General features: G+C 38.3%; 1 pseudogene; it reads right to left on the bottom strand.

The window, feature by feature from the left end:
- Positions 1-5,029: 5,029 nt before the first annotated feature.
- Positions 5,030-5,766, bottom strand: LOC104964208 (tripartite motif-containing protein 16-like protein; annotated as a pseudogene).
- Between the last annotated feature and the right edge of the window lie 188 nt (positions 5,767-5,954).

Genomic DNA, 5,954 nt, shown 5'->3' with positions numbered 1-5,954 from the left:
AGTCCACTGAGACAAATGTAACATTTGTGATATTGGGCTATATAAATAAACATTGATTGATTGATTGGTGAGCTGGACATATGACGACGATACACGAAAGAAGATTGATTGATTGATTGATTAACTAGCCTACAGATAAAGTTAGCTGATTTCCCCCTCAAAATTACTCCATTACTGGTGTCCCATTAAACAACGGGTGAAACGTTAATGTAGAAATGGCAGAGACCATGTTTATTTCAGTAACAATGTCAAAAAGATTAATGAAGACGTGTTAATACTGTAATTACTAGCTTTTACGTTCTTTCAGCCGGCTAGCTAAGCTAAGCTAACACGTCAACGGCAACTGTAATTTCTAGCTTCTACGTTCTTTCAGCCAGCTAGCTAAACTAAGCTAAGCTAATAGGTCAGCGGCGTTGTACCGACCCGGCTGCGCACACTTGACTCGGTAATGTCACCGCCAGCAGAGCAGATACTGTTCTGCTAGGTTAACTCATGTCATGTTAAACGTCAAAGTAAACTAAATAAATAATTTGATTCTAGTGGAAGTTACGTAATTCAAGTTTCTCTATCCCACAGTTAGACTAGCAACATTTAGTTATTTAGTATTTCATCGTTATCTACTCAAATTACTTACTGTCTTGTTTTTTTCTCTCTTCTTCCTTCTTTTTTCGCTTCCAGAAAGATAATTTCTCTTCATTTTTCAGTGCCTTTCCTTGTCATCAGGAGGATTATTTTGTAAACAATCATGCACGCGACCGGAGTGAGCCTGGATAAGGTGGGGCCCCATTAGGGAGGTCTCCTACTGTCTGTCATTGCAAACGTTGCGCATTGCCCCACTCACTCAAATGCAGTTCATCTACAATAATGGGGCCCCCACTATTGTAGATGAACTGAATTTGATGAAGGCTTATGGCAATGTATGATGTCTGTTTAATTGTATTTTTTGTATAATTTGTTGTTCTGAATTTGGCATTAAAAAAAAAAAACGACACTGATGTCGTTTTAAAGATGTGTCGCCCCTCGGGGGCCCCCTACTGGTCTGGGGCCCCAAGCAGTTGCATGCCTTGCCTGTCCGCAAGCGGCGGCCCTGGGTGAAACACGAGGCCAACAGCGTTGCGTAAAAGATGCATCTTTTTTCTTTGGCCATGCTCAAAGTCATTTTCATATTAAATCCCTTATAATCTGCTTCATACTAACAATGCTGTAGTTCATAAATGCTGCTGTGTTACAGTTTGCCACCAGATATACAACCAACATGCCATTCTGCGTTAGTGGTTCTGCTAACTCCAATGACATACTTAAAATGACAAAATTATGTCCATAATAAAACGACAACAATCTATTTAATGCAACCTTTTGCAATTTCTGCTAGACCAAATATTACTTCCTTGTCATGCCTTATTTTATGCCTCAGAATAACATTGAATATAGCTGACATAACAGTTTGACAATGTTAACGGTAGGTCACTGAAAGTTAATTGAAACATGAGCAGCAACATTTTGTTTTGTTTGACACTGAGTATACGTTTCAGAATAAGTATGAGAACCAACTTGTTTTACTATTAATTAGATATGGTTGAATGTAGTTTGAAGCTAGAGCAATACGAAAGTGCTGAATAATTCTTATTTCATTTATGTTAGTGCTTAAGTACTGGGGTATGGAAAGCCAACAATATGCCAATATTTCCACACACTTTTTTGGTTCGTTTTTCAGCGCTTTAATAGTTTAAAACACTGCTTGTTATGTATTTATCCTTGTTAAAATTGTTAATAGATGTGTTTTTGCATTCACTTATAAAATGCTTCATACTTGCAATGTTATAGTTCACTAATGCTCCTGTGACTACAGTTTGGTTTGGCATGCTTGGTTTCTATTAATACCAAGGAGAAGATGAAGTTTTACATTTAATTATCGTGTGATATTTTTCTCCCCTCATATTCCAGAAGAATTACAGTATGTGCTGTACAAGAGATGATTTGACCAGCCTTTCAGCCCTTTTGTCTGTGATTTAGTTGCAACAGTAGGACATCGACCCGTGAGTAAACCAATTTGACATATGCGACAAATATTCCCAGAGGAAGTCCAGTATTTAGCTTCATGTCATCGTAACATGTCCCCTGGCGTAGCTCAGCAGCAGATCACAGACTATAGGATCTGCCCTGTACCCCGTCAATTAGTGGATTATTGTTCCAGAGAATAGCTGCGAAAGGTCAGTGGCCTGTAAATTTTGGAAGCGACTCACATATATTCAGCTTGTCAACATGCCTTTGAAAGATGTAAACAATTAACAGTGGGGCACTGAGGAAACATAATGTCCCTATAGCAAGAGGAACGTCTATACTATTTATCATAGAAGGCAGACAATGAAGGAATCCTTGTTACAACAAACGGTGCAAGTTTATTTATGTAGCACATTTCAATACAGGGTCATTTAAAGCTGGTTATTTCGTCTTAAAATATGAAATATGTTGTGCAACAAGCCTGCAATGTACAATATACACTCCGTTATACTATATATATGCAATAATACAAATAAAAAGCAATAATAATAAACCGTAATTCGTACTTTATATGATATCTCAACACCTTGTTTATTTAGAAATTGTACTTTTAAAATGCAACTACTTGTTTTTAACCATCAATGTTTACCTATTTGTCTTTATTTTTATCTTGTTGCAACATGTAATAGACTAGCTTACTCTTTTATTGCTTCCCTTTTATCTATTAAGTAACTATTGCTGTAATGCTGTACATTTCCCAGATGTGGGACTAAGTACAGGCATTTCGGATTCTTAATCTAATTCTAAAAGCTGTGAAAAAGGTCTTAAAATGTACCAATTTGTATTCTAGTGGAGTGGAATCAAGTCCAGAAGGAAAACAGCAATACAAAAAGCATTTAACAAACTTAAAAAGGCACACATTTACACAGAGGACAGACTTTTTTAGAAATTATCAGGAAACAGCGTCTGTTATCAAAGAAAGAAGATGATTTCATGTGACAGTGAGTGGTGATGTTATCATCAGGATGTCAGACAGGCCCGTGTATGTGTGTGTGTGTGTGTGTGTGTGTGTGTGTGTGTGTGTGTGTGTGTGTGTGTGTGTGTGTGTGTGTGTGTGTGTGCGAGCGAGAGAGAGAGAGAAAGAGTGTGTGTGTCTGTGTGTCTGTGTGTGTGAGAGAGAGAGATGTGTGTGTGTGTGTGTGTGTGTGTGTGTGTGTGTGTGTGTGTGTCATCTGCAGACATTTTTACTCTAACATGGACTGATACAAGAGTCCAGCATACCTCACTAATGTTATGTTTCACACACAGCAGAGAAACAGTTTCTTTAATCCATCATCTGAGGTAATAGTACACACACAATAAATATGCCAGAGGTTAAATTAACATCTTGATATTTACATGCTAGATTGTCTCAGTTTAGCATAGAAGGGGATACAGGAGGAACTATAAATAAAGTAAACAATTAAGAAAATAGAATACAAATATGTATAGAAAAATAAGAAATAAGTAAAATGTTAACTAAAAGATAAAATCGAATTAAATACAATCAAAAGTATTTATATGGTTGATGGTTTGAATACAAATGTGCACATGCAACCTATATATCAGGAACTTAGAAGATATAAATATTGAATAGTGAGCGTAAGTGAATATATTGTTAAATACGATTTGGTCATTTTGAAAGTTACAAGCTAGTAATTTACTGTAAATAAATAATGCATTGGATTGTGAGATACAGTAAAAATAACTTGTTTTTTTTAAATAAATGCAGATCTTCCCTCAGGGTTAAAACAAACAGCTTTACTAAATTAGTTTTTGTAAAAATTACTGTTTTTCTTTCTTTTATGTGAATAATGAGAAATGCTGAATTCTGAAGCATTATATTATATATATTTAAGAGACAAATGGCTCATGTTTTGGATGACAGAGAACATTATACATAGTGTATTTTGTGTGGGCTGAAAAGCCAAACTATAATAGTTGTTTTTCTATTCTATTCTTAAAGTGTGTATGAGAAGCAGATGGGGGGTGGCAACAATCTAATAACCTAGTGTGTTTAACAAAGTTTTACCGATGAAATGTAGAGGCTAAACCAAAATAACCCATATCCTCAACCTCCCACCACACACACATTTAACAATAATCATAAACTGTAACAAGATTTACAGAAGAATCACCAAATCTAACAAAATCAGAGATGCTTTGGAGTCAGTAGCTAAGAGGGGATCCAATCAGCAGTCAGTCTGAGGTGACAAGCAGGTACTGAGCAGCTGTTGATTACCTGGAGTGAAGAAAGGGGAAGAAGAGAAAAGAGAGCCGGAGGGAAAAACAAAACCCAGCCTGCCTGTTTCGTAACCGACAGTGACCCCTGAAACTTGACGACGATAAATCTCCACTTTCCCCAAGACTGGCTGTCAGTCTCATGCTTTGCCCATCAGTTACACACACACACACACACACACACATCCCCTCAGAGCTCTCCCAGACACATTCAAGTGACAGGTAGAGGACATCAGAAAGAATAAATGATGAACAAGATGACTTCTGAAGGGACTGAGTGTCCCCGGCCATGCAAAAACACAGTATGTATAATCAGCTACTATGACAGAAGAAGAAGTCTTAATGTTCTCGCAAGTTTAAAAATACTCAGGAAATGGTTGTGTTATCTTGCTTAACGAACCCTAAACTCTACTACAACGCTGGTTATCATTTCTATGAGTCAACCTGGAGTTTCTCTGTATGGCTATGGGCGATTTCACATAAATGGCAGAGTTAGAAATGGAAGAAGTTAAACACACAATACGGGCTGAATGCAACATAGTTAAAACTGCCAAATTAGCAAGAGCAAATGGCGAGCAAATCCTCAGACTGTGTGAGTGCACAAATAATATCACTTCCCCATCCAAGGCACGAGTAGATCTGAGTTTAAATATATTTGCGTATTGCTCCAGAGCAGCTTCTGGGTTCAGCATGAGTTCCCATGACAATCTACATCAGTAATACATAAACCAGAAGTAAACCCCAGTTTAAGAAGTAGAAGAGTTCCTCAAATGACTTCAGGCTATTTCAGTTTACACAACTCAGCTGTGTTTCCATGATAACAAACCCAAACTCCAGCATGTAGCGGCTGAGTGAATGTGGTCTGGACTCTGTGGAGGAGAGTCATGGTTTCAGAGATGCTGTAGAAGGACAGAATACCTGCTCTGTGATCCAGGTACACTCCTACTCTGGAGGACAGAGGACCTGAGACGGGAGTGTGGATGCTGTTGTAGCAAAATTAATAACTGTATGGGTCACACTCTAACGCCCAGGATTTGTCATTGTATCCAAAAAAACATTCACCCCCAATCCCTGCTCTGCTGATATTCTTGTATGAGACTGCTACATCAACTTTTCCCCCTCTCCGCTCCACCTCCCAGTAACAACGTCCAGTCAGACTCTCTCTACTCAGGACCTGAGGCCATTCAGTGAATCTGTCTGGGTGACTACAATAAGACTGTTCTTGTTCCATGAATGTTGCTTTTCTGCTCCCCTCAGATAATACCAGCTCTGTGTGTGCTGTGTTTGGATCCAGAGTGATCTCCTGTGAATATGTTAAGAACCCAGCTCTGGTGGTGGGCTCTGCTGCTGGCAGTAAAACATCCACTTCAGTCGGTGAGACGTTTGTCCATTCCTCTCTCAGGACGTTCTGTAGTTTTTCTCTGACTGCTGACAGGGCCGCCGTCAAGTCCTCAAAGTAGCTCAGAGGACCAACAAGTCCTCCAACTCATACGACCAAATATGTCGTTTGTTCAAGCGCTTAAAGGCCCAGTGAAGTGCATTTTTTTGCTCCAAAATGAAATGGCAGTTTCATTCCTTACATATCATTGTGCCTGTTATTGGCTAAAATAATTTTTAATAATTCATAATTAATGAATTAATGAATTATTAATTTTGCCGTCTGAGCCTAACGG

This window comes from Notothenia coriiceps, unplaced genomic scaffold, assembly GCF_000735185.1.
Source record: "Notothenia coriiceps isolate Sejong01 unplaced genomic scaffold, NC01 NC01_scaffold00036828, whole genome shotgun sequence".
NCBI classification, from domain to species: domain Eukaryota; kingdom Metazoa; phylum Chordata; class Actinopteri; order Perciformes; family Nototheniidae; genus Notothenia; species Notothenia coriiceps.
The sequence above is the reverse complement of the archived record's forward strand: the minus strand, read 5'-3'. Positions and strand labels throughout refer to the sequence as shown.